Raw genomic sequence first — 14,460 nt, 5'->3', positions numbered from 1 at the left:
ATGATGCTCCAAAACTGACATAACGCAGTTTTTCATGTATCAAATTCTACTGAATACAGCTCTTTAAATGCACTGCTTAAAACAGTAATACGGCAGAATCCTGTTCTGATTAAAAAGCGGGTATCTTTTTATGCCTCCTAAATTTTCTAGAAGGGTCAATAAAAATAACAATAATAATGGTGATGATGATAGTGGTTTTCTCTGGGGAAGAAGGTAGAAAATTTAAATTTTTACTTAATACACTCTCTGTAGTTTAATAATTTTACTGTGTATGTATATTGATTTTTAAAATAAATTATCCACAATTACTTAACTAAGTAATTCCTTAGAGAACTTCTAGAACTCAAAGACAAAAGTTAAGATTAAGAGCAAAGACAGATCCTGAATGAATTTCGAAAATCCAATGTTGATTCGTCAATGAATTGAAAGAACACAGAAACGGTCCGGCTGAGTGCGGGTCTCTGACAGGGAAGTCCCGGGTAATGCCCACACCCTACTCACTCCGTGGTCTCTTCGAGGAGAGACTCAGCTCTGTGCTAAAGAGGCCTAGACTGCCTCCGGGGTCAGCTCGCAAAGTCTGTGGATTTCATGATCCTTTTAATACAGAGGATGTCCTTTAATTCCTGTCCTATATAAGAATCTTCCTCGGACGATGCACTTTCAATTTATTCTCTATTCTACCAGAAGTTTCTTGATTTCCTTAAAAAAAAAAAAAAAGGAAAGGAAGGGGAAGGGAGGGGAGGGGACTGTGAAATGCCTTCCCCAGGTTAACCCCTTCTTCAAAGATTCTGAAATGTGATTTTTTTCTCCCATTCTGGAAACATTTATGTACAAACCTCCTGCTTGTAGTTAATCCTCACATTCAGTCGACTTATTCACATAGTGGAGAAATGTTTAACAGCAGGCTCTTCATTCTGATTCTTCAAAACCTCAAATTGCATCTGACTTTTTCTTTCTGGGAAGTGTTGGTGATAATATGACACTCTCTGGGGCTGACTTTAGCCGGCACCGAAGTTTTCAACTTGAATTGGGCAAAGAGGACCCAGAAGAAAAATCAAAAGCACCATGTGGTCATCCCGCACGGCCTACGCTTTCAGGGATGGACAGGCACCCCAGAGCCCACTGGTGCCTCTCCTCTGTCCCCAATGACCTCATCCACTAATGGACTTCACAGTCATGTTCCTAGTCTCTGCAAAATAATTCATCTGATTTCAATATGTGCTTCTTCCCACAGCTGGACACCATTATTTCTGGTACTCAAGATCTCTTCTGAAGCACATGAAACACCAGCTGATAGCCCTTAAAATGGCTCCTCCAAAACACCAATGTCCAGAAATGATCCACTCCACTCCCACCACACCCATGCCCATCTGGACCCTGGAGAGTCTTGCAATCCTAAATCACTTCCATTTGGAATCAAGATATTTTCCAAGATTTTATCTTCCCTGCTTTCCTGGTGCTAAGAGTCACCTCCTAAGAGTCCCTCCAAAATTTTTACCAGGCAGACAGGTAATGTGAGATTTGGAAATGGAGCATCCTGGGCTTGTTTCAGCTCCACCAATGGCCCGTTGCCTCATCTTGAGCAAGCCTTGTTCAGTCTCAGTTTTCTCAGCTGGATGACGGGAAACACCGTAGCTCACAGGGGCATTGTGTAAGCTGGCAAAATAACCATGCAGATGGAAGTGCATTTATAAACATCAAAGTGATAAACAAATGATCGCTGTCCGCAGCAACCATGAGGTATTTCATGCATCCCTAGACCTCTGGGCAGGATCCAAACTTGCGTGGCTCCAAGAGCTTGAGAATCAAAATCAACCTCCTCTAAGGTTGTCCCTTCTCTCTGTGCTGTGACAGAAGATATCCCTCAGCCAGATCTGGATCTCCCAAATCCCTGCAGCACCATCAGAGTATTCTCCCCTAAGACAATAAAACATGTAGACCATCTCCATACCCAGTCTTCCTTGCAGCTGGGAGCAATAGAGCTCGCTGGTATCTTGTTTGTATCTGCTGAGTTTCCACCATTTAGCATGGCTGCACCAGCTGCACACACTGACCTCCTTCCCTCTTCCCTCGGGACCTAGACTGGGCTGCAGGTGGTCATTTTGTGTGCTTTTAGTTCTTAGCCCATAGTTAACATGTGAGTGGCTAATATCTGAATGTTGATCACACGTTACGAACAATTTCCCCATCCTTCAACACATCTGATCGTTAGAGAGAGCATCCGCCGTTCCCATTGTACAGTGAACAAATCCAAGAGGGATGTGGCTTCTCCAGATCACGTGGGCAGGACGGGGCAGAGCCAGGCCTCACTGACTCTCCAGCTCCACCTCTTCCCACAGACCCTCTCATCGGCACTGTGTGGCCTGCAGCAGAGGCTGTCCCTTTTTTTGGCTTAAATACGGCTTAAAATACTTTTTAAAAACTACTCAGGCCCTTTGCACGTGCCCTCAGTTGCCATCAAAAAAATTCGTAAGAACTACAAATCACTGAAAATGATGTAACTTCTGGCATATTGCCTTTTGAAAAATAAGTCAAGGTCAGTTGAAAACGATTTAATTTTTGGCCTATCACTAATTTTTATATACGCAGAAACTTTCTTCTTGGGCAGAAATTTTATAGCATTCCTTTATCTCTCTGACACTATATGAGCATTGTTATTCTCCTGACATAATTTTTACTTCGTGTAATGTAAGCTAGGATTCTCTGTCTATACTTTATCAGCGGAAGTAGTTTACTGATTTTAAAAATTAAGAAAAGTATTAATTTTTGAAATAGCTTGTTACCATAAGGTTCCAACTATTAAAAATTACTGCAATTGTAATGATTATCTAATTAATAAAAACAGGATAAATATAAAATTAATGTGTATTTCTTAAATCTAAAAAATAAACTTCTATTGAAAATAGAAGAATTTAGATTTTTTTCTCTAAGTTTGTATATCTACAGATAAATATTACTTATGTGTATAATAAGACTCAATTCAAGATCAATTTTGTTCCAATTTTTCACTTTTATAGCTATAATAACTTCACTACGTTGTTCACATACATACACAGATGGACTAGAAGATACACTGTAAAAATGAAACTCAAGTCCTGAACTTCTACATGTATGCCAAAAATCACATAGTAATCAAAGAAAAACTAACTCTAAGTGATCAGCTGACAACTTAATCAGCAGATCTTCCCACAAAAGTAAACCTTGGGGAACCACCAGATATGTAAATAATGAACAACCAAGATATTAGTCATTCAAGCCCAGTTTCTGGGAAATACATCAAGAGACTATACTAAGACTTTATAAATAATTGTACTCATTACTTTTTCACTTGGAGGCACCTTGTTTAAGTCAATATACTCAGAACGAGCCTGAAAAAAAACTTAATACACGATTTTATTATTAAAAATCTTTCAGTTACATGTTTGTCAATATTATTTGTATATTTAGCTCATTCTAATAACTTAAGAAACAAAGGTGGCCGGGCGCGGTGGCTCAAGCCTGTAATCCCAGCACTTTGGGAGGCCGAGATGGGCGGATCACGAGGTCAGGAGATCGAGACCATCCTGGCTAACACGGTGAAACCCCGTCTCTACTAAGAAATACAAAAAATAGCCGGGCGAGGTGGCAGCGCCTGTAGTCCCAGCTACTCGGGAGGCTGAGGCCGGAGAATGGCGTGAACCCGGGAGGCGGAGCTTGCAGTGAGCTGAGATCCGGCCACTGCACTCCAGCCTGGGCGACAGCGCGAGACTCCGTCTCAAAAACAAAAAAAAAAAAAAAAAAAAAAAAAAGAAACAAAGGAGGCTCTCACTGTCAAATCGATCAACCCTATGTTCTATCAGAAGAGGTTTCACCTTATTTTTAAATTCAAATAAATGTTTTTACATTGACTATATATTTATGTACATATAATTATAGGTATTATATTTATTTATATCATATATATTTACAGAGAGAGAAAGAAAAAAGGAAAAGTAATTTTTAAAGCACTGAGAGATAAATTATGAAATATAACTCATCAAACAGATTATTAAAATCAGTAAGGTCAGGTTTAAATCAAGATTGAGGTGATTGAATTATGTTACCCATTTTATAACAAATTATAAAGGCAAGATACTAATGGTGGTCTCATTTATACTGAATAAAGCAGTGTTAAATTGAGCTAAAATTAGACGTTATTGATGAAGCTGTAAGTCTGAGAGTAGGCATGATATTTCTTTAACGAATGTATATGCATGTGTCTATGAAGCTCTGTGGTTAGGCTTTTGGGAATAATCAAAAGAAATATATGTTTAAAATAAGGACAAAAATACATTTGTTTTTGTTAAGCCTCATGACACAACATTTCCTGCTAGGTCTTCTTCCCTTTATCCCAGAAGCAGATATCACCCAATCAACCATCCAGAATCCTTTCGTTTTGAATCACAACACTACCCTGGACGCATCTGAATGGTTCTCCCTGCCCAGGAGACAGATTCTACCTCCTCCCGACAGGAAATCTTCAGACTCCAGGCTCCAAGCGGCCCCCCAGCCCTGCTGTTCCAGGCCCCAGGTTCTCCTCATCTCTTTCCTCACAGCAGGCTCAAAACTGCCTTGGTTGTGAGAATTCTTCTAACAGTCAGCACCCATTTCCCATTGTCTTAGTTTTACTCTGGCCTGTGCCCAAGTTTTGGGAACTGGAGTCCACATCCTCAGCTTGTCAACATTACCCAAAAAAAAAAAAAAAAAAGAAAATCAACAAAAAAAACCACAATCTTATAAACAGAAGTCGGCCTGTGTCTCCTCATTTATCCTGGGGGCCTCAAGCATGGGACCTTGCACATCATGGGTGCTCATTCAATGCCGACTTGATCTTTCTAGAGAAATCTTACTGCCATAGCAAACAGGCACTTGCTGTTCTCTTGCCAGTAGTTCTCTGGCCCCTCCAGTTTGGCAAGTATACACACCCGGAAGGCTCAGAGAAGAGTGACCCAGCAACAGACTGACTTAACACCATAGCCTAGAGCACAGAACACGGAGGAAAATGGCCCAAAGTGCTGAAAAACAAAAGAAAACAAACCCCAGAAAACTGTAACTGAGCTAAATGTGGAAAATGTGGTTACGATTGGTTTTAACGATACCATCAGCCGCTGCATCTCAGAAGAGCATCTCTGTTTCCATTTCTAAAAATACTGCTCATTTCTCCACGTCAGGAATTCTGAATCCAGGAGGAACTAGAGCAAGGTATTGATCTTTTCGCTTCCAGTTCATGCTTTAAAAACGACCTTTGCCCTAAAGGCCAACTAGCCAAAGGCAGACCAGCAATGAGCCGGCCACACAAAGCTGCAGTTCCCAAACGTGGCCGGTCCCAAGGCTGAGTGATGGCCAGGGCTGAGGCCAAGTTTTTAACCGACGATTTCTTTTCTTTTTAAACTACTGATATTTCCCACTTGGGAAAAACAAAACAACAAAACCAAACAGAATAAAAACCTGTATTTCAGATTTAGCTACATCAGTCATAGAAGGCTGGACTGAGGCTGGTTTACAGTCCATGAAAATCATCTCTCTTTATAAATCCCGAACATTTATAAACATCTTTGCTGATGCTGGAATGTCATTTTCTAGTATTTTGGCCATTTCACCATGACTCTTTTGTGAATATGAAGCCATTTCACAGTTCTTGGAATTTGTTTGAGACAGATTCCCAAACAGAGCGTCCCGGGAGGTGGGCGTGGCCAACAGAGAGAACACAGAATTCCACTTGGCCTCATCATGAGTTTTCTCCAGGGTTCTTTACTGTCTCGCTCACACCTGAGGAGGCCCTATCTCGGGACCAGCAAAAGCACTGCAGGGAAAGATGCAGTAATCCTAGTATGTTAATGTTAAGATTAAAAAATAAACATAAAGTTTGAATGCATTTATTTTCCAAGGAATGGAAGAGAAGGTGGGAGGGGAAACTTCAGATGTCAGCTTTCTTGGTGGCCACATCGGGGCCACAGTGCCCCAGCCAGGAAATGCAACAGTGACACCTTAGCAATGCCTTTTCACCTTAGCAATTACCCACCAAAGGGGTAAGTAGGCAATTGGGTAAGTGGAGGGGCAGATCTCTCCAGCAGCCCTTTTAAAGTACGGACAATGAAAACGTGAGGCAGGATGACTAAGAAGCCGAGCTTTTGGGAGGAACACTGGAACCCGCGGCACTCGCACACACCCCACATTCCGGATTCCTCACACCACCTCAGATCCCTGCCTGTGCCACTGCAGGTCCCTTCTCCATCGCCCCGGCCCCACAGTGCTCGGCCTCCTCCCGCATCTCCAATGGCTCCTCCTCTGCTCCTTCCTCCCTCAGCCCTGCTGTCCTCGCTCCTCACTTCCCCGTCTCAGTGCCCTCTGAGATTAGGATCCTCTCTCCCCGGCACACACTGCCAACTCCAGCCACTCTTTCACTGTGTCCCCCTCAGCTCGGCCAAACGATCACTCAATTCTTGATCTGCACGTGTCAGCTCCCCAGCAGGGCTATCTAGAGAAGCGTGCAGTCACCAGAGTGGCTCCTTCAGTCTGCGGCCAGGGCTTCGAGAGGGCTGGGAAAGCTTCAGATGACGGCTCTGCACCTCCGCCTCTCTAGAGGACTTTCTGCTGCCTCCTGGTCTCTGGAGACTTCCAATCCCTCCTCCATGTGGCATGCTCAGATGCTAGCTTTGACTCCCATTTCAAAAAGGAAGGTCGGCAATCAGAAGAGAACTGCAGAGCCTCCTCCTCTGAGCACCACCCATGCATGTATCCGTCATTTGGTCCATCCCCACTGGCAACTATCCATGTTCCTCCTAAAGCCAGTGACTCCACTTGTCCACAAACCCATCTCTCTCGCCTACTCAAGAGGTGTTTTCAGCAACCCTCCAGCCCACATAATCAATATTTCACTCTCTACTCAATCACTCCCATCGGCATCTAAACATGCTGATAATGCTTCCAACTGAAAAACAATTCTCCTGAGCTTATTTACCCCACCAGATACCACCTCAAACTCTGCTCCCTTTTGCAGCAAAGCTCAACTGAGTTGTCTACAATCCCTGTATCCACTACCTCCCCTGCATTCTTCTCTCCAATCCAGCGTGTGTGGCCACAGCCACCAGACCACTGGCCCTGGCACTGACCTGAGCCTCCATTCTCAGTCCTCTCCATGCTCCTGGTTTCCCCGCTTCCTCCCTGGTGGTTCCCTCTTGTTCTCCTTTGCTGGCTTGTCCTCTTCTGCTCCTCATGAAGCTGGAATGCCCCAGGGCCCTGTCCATACAACTCCTCTCTTCTTTCACTGGGGATCTCATCTGATCTTATTCCTTGAAATACCAACCAGAGGCCAAAGACTCCCATCACATCTCCGGCACAGACCGCCCTCTTAAACAACCAGCTCTGGAAAGGATCACCCACTCGGCATCTCTATGTGGGTGGTTTATAATCTTCTCACACTCAGCAAGTTCAGAACTGAACTCTGAATCTCTTTTTTTAATTGAGACGGAGTCTCGCTTTTGTCACCCAGGCTGGAGTGCAATGACGTGATCTCAGCTCATTGCAACCTCCGCCTCCCAGGTTCAAGAGATTCTCCTGACTCAGCCTCCTGAGTAGCTGGAATTACAGGCATCTGCCACAACTCTCAGCTAATTTTTATATTTTTAGTAGAGACGGGGTTTTGCCATGTTGGCCAGGCTGGTCTCGAACTCCTGACCTCAGGTGATCCACCCATCTCGGCCTCCCAAAGTGCTGGGATTACAAGCGTGAGCCACCGTGCCCAGCCTCTGAATCCCTTTTTGCACCCAAACCTTCTCTGGCTGCAACCTACTCCATCTCCACTGGTGACAATTCCATCTAGTTACTCAAACTAAAGTCCCTGGAATCATTACAGACTTTCCCCTTTTCCTCATACTCACAAGCACTCTGGAAGGACATGGTAAGGGCTTTCTCTTCAAACTGTATCCAGAATGTGGCCACTTTTCCCTGCTGCTGCTGCTGCTATCTGCAGAGTGTGCCCCACTGTCTCTTGTCTGGATTACTAAAGTAGAATTCTCCAGTGACCTCTGAGATGGCCTCCTGGATTTTACTCTTTTCCACCGCCCTCTCCAACATCCTCTGAGATGGTCTCCTGGACTCTACCCTTGTCCTCCACTCTCTCTAATGTCCTCTGAGATGGTCTCCTGGATTTTACCCTTGTCCTCCACCTTCTACAATGTCCTCTGAGATCATCTCCTGAACTCTACCCTTGTCCTCCACCTTCTACAATGTCCTCTGAGATCATCTCCTGAACTCTACCCTTGTCCTCCACCCTCTCCAATATCCCCTGAGATGGTCTCCTGGACTCTAGCCTTGTCCTCCACCCTCTCCAATATCCCCTGAGATGGTCTCCTGGACTCTAGCCTTGTCCTCCACCCTCTGCAACATCCTCTGAGATGGTCTCCTGGATTCTAGCCTTGTCATCCGCCTTCTAAAATGACCTCTGAGATGGTCTCCTGGACTCTAGCCTTGTCCTCTACCGTCTCCAAAGTTCTCTGAGATAGTCTCCTGGACTCCAGTCTTGTCCTCTACCCTCTGCAATGGCCTCTGAGATGGTCTCCTGAACTCTACCCTTGTCTTCCACTCTCTCCAAAGTCCTCTGAGATGGTCTCCTGGACTCTAGCCTTGTCTTCTGCCATCTGCAATATCCTCCAAGATGGTCTCCTGGATTCTACCCTCTCCTCCACCTTCTACAGTTTATTCTCAATGTAGAGGCCAGAGTAAGCTGATTAAAATGAATTAGACCCTGCTTCTCTGCTTAAAACCCTACACTGATTTCCCATCATGAACCCAGAATTCCCCAACAGCCTGCAATGGCAGGCACAGTCAGGTCCTGCTATGTCCCGCTCAGTCCCAGCTCACGGCTCTGTGCTGCATCCTTCCAGCCACGCTGGGCTGGGTGCTCCTCCAGCTGTCTGTGTGCTACAGCCACCAGTCCTTCTCTCTGCAGCGCTCTTGCCCAGATGCTAAGTGGCTAGTTCCTGCACCTCCTTAAAGTCCATATTCAATTTCTCCTTTAGAGACCTCCCTGACCACTCCACTTAAAACTGCAACCTGCCCCATCCTACTAAACGAGACTAAATAGTCTACTTTTTCTTTTCTCTACAATATCTAGGGCTTGTTGCATAGCATGTAATTTGCTTCTGCTACTGTCAAATGAAAATTATCTGTCTCTTCCTGCCTATCCCAAACCCCATCCTCCACCTGTACTCCCCACAAACACAGAATCTCCATGCGAGCAGGAACTGGTGCTGCCTCACTGTGTTCTGAGTTAGAGCTGTGCCTGGCACACGCGGGAGCCCAATCCACGTGTTCTCCAGTGAATCAGGGAGATCTAAAACAGGAGTCTCAAAAGATTGTTATAAGTAGCAAATGAACAAACCTGGAAATCTTTCCAAAGTATAAATAACTACAATGGCATAAAATAATGTGTTGAACACTATCTTAAAATTCATTCCAGGGAAGCCTACTAGAAAACTGCCTATACAGTGTGGCTTAAGAGGTATAGAAAAATCCACCCAGGCAGGCCTACCATCTTTTCCAGCAATGACCTGAGATTCCTCTAAGAAGAGATCAGTGAAGGTTGGCAAGCCTTCATTTTCCAAATTCAAAGTTACCTCTGAGAAGTCCAGAGGGGAGGGGAGGAAATGTCTTCCGGCCAGGTCCTGATGTCCTACTGTGCTTATGCACACTCAGACAGCTCTGCCCTCAGGTCAGGCGCCCATAGGGAGAAGCGGGAGAAGGTCTCCGGCACCAGGGCTCCCTGCAGAGCTGGGGGATGCTGGGGGCATGTCAGAGTCAGCAGAGTGCTGGATGCCTAGGAAACAAGAGAAGAACACAGGCAGTTAGAGCAGCAGGGAGGAGAAGAGCAGGGTACAAAGCCTTTCTTCAAGCCCAGAGGAAAGGCTACTGACACTAGAAATCTTATCCAGTCAGACAGTTGTGAAGCATAATAGAATACCGGAGAAAAAACTGAGGTTTACTATGTTAAAAAAAATCCACCAAGAAGTTAATGAATAAATCCATCAACACAGACAATTCTGAGATAACAAACTGTCCCCTCGATCTACATTCTGTCCCCTCCTTTTTTAATCACAGCCATTCAGCTTTGCCCAGTGAGTCTCCTATAGAGAGAGGTGCAAATCCACAAAAAAGCTTGCTTTTCAGGGCAACCATGAAAAAAATAACTCAAAAGAATATAATAAAATAAAAATAGAATTAAAAGAGGATAAAATAAACTAATGAAAAAGAAGGCAAAATGGAAGAACAGAAGAACACAAATGACATTAAGATCCATGGAAAACAAATAGTACAATGGCAGACATAAGTTCAATGTTATCAGTAATTACACTAAATGGTTTAAACACTCCATTCAAATGGCAGGGATTGTTTGAATGAGTAACACTATATGTTATTACAAGAAACATAATTTAGAATAGCACCAGAAGGAATACTTAGAAACAAATTTAACAAAAGATGTGTAAGATCTGTCTATTAATAACTACCAAAACATCATTAAAAGAAATTTTAAGCCCTAAAAAAGTAGATATCCCATGCTCATGGATGGAAGACAATATTGCTAAGATAGCAACACTTTCCAAACTAATATATTAACAGATTGATTAAAAACCACAGAATGGTATACTTTAAAATGATGACTTTTATGCTGTTCAAATTCTATTTTAATAAAACTACTATTTAAGAAGAAAGAAAGACGCCTGGCGTGGTGGCTCACACCTGTAATCCCAGCACTTTGGGAGGCCGAGGCAGGTGGATCACGAGGTAAGGAGTTTGAGACCAGCCTGGCCAACATGGTGAAACCCTATCTCTACCAAAAACACAAAAATTAGCTGGGCATGGTGGCAGGCACCTGTAATCCCAGCTGGGAACTGAGGCAGGAGAATGCGCTTGAACCCAGGAGGCAGAGGTGCCCAGTGAAAGGCAAGATGGCAGCTATTGCACTCCAGCCTGAGGCAACAAAGTGAAACTCCATCAAAAAAAAAAAAAAGAAAGCAGGGGAGGGAGGGGAGGGCAGGAGTTGCGTTGATTGGTGCGGGTTGCGGTGCCAGTTGCGGTCGATGCGGTGCGTGCGGACCACTCGGACGGTTGGCGACCGGGCGGTGGATGCGGAGGAGAGGAAAGAAACATGCCAAGTGGAAGAAAATGTAAAAGACGAAGGCAAGATTACTTCAGGTTTTCCCAAATGTTCTCTTTCTCAGTATAGCTTTTGTTCATCAAGACTGCAACACTATATGTAAACTCTGCTTAACTTTAGGCATTTCTGTTCGAGAAGCAAAGAACAAATTCAACTGCATCTTTCTCTCTCCCCCTCTGCCTCTGCAGGGCCATCCTAGTTTTCTCAAAGCAGAGAATCAGAGGAGTGGTGTTTCCATCTGACCAGAAGACACAGCCTGGTGGACAGGCCCACGTATCTTTTTGGTAGATATTCCCTTGTTACTGCTCCTTTACTAAAATAGCAAGCATTGCCTACATGCAGTCTGAGGATGCTAATTTTTTGCAGCACTCAGGACGAGGCTGCTCAAGCTAAAGTCTTTAATGCTAATATCTCCGCCAGCTGAGAGCCCTGACCCAGCCTCCGAACATCACCGGCAGTGCACAGAGCAAGCCTCTCACCTCCAGAAAGCTGTTCCTCCTCAGTCCTGAGCAGCATCTAGATACCCATTCCAGAAAACGGTATCCACTTTGTTGCAAATCTATTCTCTGCCTTTACTTGGCAATAAATTCTGAGCCTTCAAATAAAAGACAATATAGTGTCTTTTACTACAGCTTCCGCCATTTTTCCCAGGTAAGAGAGCTTATAAACAGAATTATAACCTCCAGCAGGAAGAAAAGCTCTCTGCTCAGCTGGTGCACTGGCAAATGAAGCCTTTCCCAGCTGCATTATAAAAAGATTTATAAAGAGAGCCTGGCCACAGAGCTCTCTGCCCAGAGGGGTGTGCTGGGAGCCCAGTGTGGCTCCTGGGATGTTGGCAGGTTGCAAAGCCTCCTGCCCCTAACTGGACAGTGGCCCACGGTCACATAGCTAACTGGCATCCGCATTTTCTCAGCACCAGCAAACAGGCGCTAATGAAGTGCCATGCATTTCACTTGCTTGTTTGTCATCCATATTTTTAACTTACAGCCTCCAGCCAAGCTGCATGTGTGCCCAGGTATCAAGAATTGTTCTTCATACTACTCTGGTTACAAAGCCACACGGGTATTGAGTGGTCAGTCTCTCAATACTCAAGAAGCCCTCATATTTTTAGTACCAGGTTTTACAGAACACCAGGAATGCATGTATTGGGTTTTAGCAGAAACATCTGTAGTAAATGTTCATGCACTCCTCAGCCTTTTCTTGCACCTCGACCATGTGCTGAGACAGCAGGTAGGCGTGATAACAAGGTGAATAAGATGTGGTTTCTGCTCTCAAGGAGCTCAGACTATGCAGGAATCTGTAAGAACGCACCTGGCCCTCGGTGACACACACACACACACACACACACACACTACCGTGTGTCATTGAAAAAACTCTGATATACTGAAGGACAGGATGAGGCTTCTCATTTCCTAACAGTGTGCTTCTCTGGTAATTTCAATACAATTAATTAATTTACACCTTTCTGGGAACACAGATGCTACTTCAAACTATGAACAAAAGACTCAATGGTTCAGAATAACCTGAGAAAGTCAACCTGATGCAAAAAAACATATATTAAAGAAATTATTTTATTCATTTATTTCTTTCACCAAGTGTGTGTATATCAATATAGAAAAGGATCCCGTTGGTGATTTTTAAAGATTATATAAGATGACTCCTTATTAAATAAAGGCACCAAAATAGCAGCAGCTGAAATCACTACAATAAAAAGGCTTATGAGAAAAAAAAGTCAGTGACAACCACTCAAAACCTTGAGAATTTTGCAGTCTGAGTATTTCTCTATATGCACACACACATGCATCTAAAGACGCATGTATGTGTATACATGTGTATATATGCATCTATGTATGTGTGTGTGTGGGGGGTGTGTATACACATGCCATCAGCTAGTGATAACAGCTACAATAAAACACAACCAGGTAAAGAAAGGATGCGCTATTTTCTTAGTCTTTAAGGCCTCTCTGAAGACGTGATATCTCAAGTGAGTCCTGGATGAAATGAGCAAGCAGGGCATGAGAATGTACAGAGGAAGAACATGCTCCACAAACATGCTCACTGCTCCTCACAAGCACTGAGAGTGAAGCGCTCCCCGCCTTCACTGTTCCCGTAGGCCGAGCCGCCCGAGATCCTAAGGGAACTGTTCCCTTAGGTGGCTTGGCCTAAAGGAATAGTGAAAGCAGTGAGAAGCAGAAACCCGACAGATTCTGAAGGTACCTCCCAAAGATTTGATGGGAGAAAGGAAGGGTGGCAGGGAAGGAGGGAGGGAAAGAAAGAAGTCAAAGACGCTTCCAGACTTTTGTCCTGAACGGTCGTGTGAGCAGCCCTGTCCATGACACTGGTGTCCCTCAGAAGCCCCAGGGTAGGTGTGCAGATTGCTGTGCCCACGACAAGCACGGGCTCTTGGGGGTGGTCTGGTGACACAAAGTGAGAGGCCATCCTATCTACATGCTGTTAACATTAACACTGGGGGATAAATGAGCTCACCTGGGCAGGGATGTAGAAGGGAAAGACAGCAAAAGAGGCCTGAGGATGGAGCTATGGGGCCCTCGGATGTCCAAACAAAGAGACACAGTTCAGGAATGAAGAGTGACCAATGAAGGAGGAGGAACAGGGAGCTGCAAAGGGAGCTGCAGGGAGAGCTGCATGGAGAGGGTGGTGACCTCAGAACAGGATGCTGGATGTCCAGATTTTAGAAGAACAGGGTGTTACTGAAGGAATGGGTAGTTCATGTAAGACAAAGAGAATGACTAAAAGGAGGAGGCCAAAGAAGAAAGTGAGGGATCCAGTTTTGAAATGGCCTGCTATGCAGATGTTGAAATGGCTAAAGTAGTAACAGGAAGGAAGATGAAGACGATGAATTCGTTGCTAAACTCATCTATGAATGCGGAGGAGGACAAAAGGAGGGGGTATCTGTAGAAGGTTCAAAGAAGAAGGAAGAGGGATGGTAAAGCCTGATGGCACATGTCTCAAGGGAGCAGGGGAAGTTTTAGGGAGGAAGAAGGCGCAATGGCCTGGAAGCGGCAATGAGAAGCACAGACAGCGCCCACTCCACCCTGACTGTGTGGTTTCTTTTTTTTTTAAGTGATGACCATGTGACAGTCACTGAACTATGCTGTGATATGCACAATATTGGCAAAAGCACAGCTACTGCAAAAGAGCTGCATCTTACAGAAGAGGAAACAGGTTAAAATATTTGCCCAGGTCAGATAGCTGTCAGCGGCAACCCACGTCCAGATGCAGAGCTCTGCTCTTACCCAGGACTCTACAAAGTCTTCTATGCAGAT

General features: G+C 44.5%; 1 protein-coding gene across 10 annotated transcripts in view; it reads right to left on the bottom strand.

Moving 5' to 3' along the window:
- RNF144A (ring finger protein 144A) overlaps nucleotides 1–14,460 on the bottom strand; it is a 154,846-nt gene that overhangs the window by 123,141 nt on the left and 17,245 nt on the right. For 6 of the 10 annotated variants that reach the window (XM_031654911.1, XM_031654916.1, XM_031654912.1 and 3 more), the window contains one exon: nucleotides 9,636–9,835. The exons of 2 other annotated variants lie outside the window; for them this stretch is intronic. The gene's annotated coding sequence lies outside the window, so the exon portion shown is untranslated. Of the gene's footprint in view, nucleotides 1–501; nucleotides 2,843–9,635; nucleotides 9,836–11,652; nucleotides 11,915–14,460 lie in introns of those variants that run through there. 2 more of the 10 variants (XM_031654915.1, XM_031654918.1) reach the window with 2 other exon arrangements.

The sequence above is a fragment of the Papio anubis genome, chromosome 14, assembly GCF_008728515.1.
Source record: "Papio anubis isolate 15944 chromosome 14, Panubis1.0, whole genome shotgun sequence".
NCBI lineage: Eukaryota > Metazoa > Chordata > Mammalia > Primates > Cercopithecidae > Papio > Papio anubis.
The sequence above is the reverse complement of the archived record's forward strand: the minus strand, read 5'-3'. Positions and strand labels throughout refer to the sequence as shown.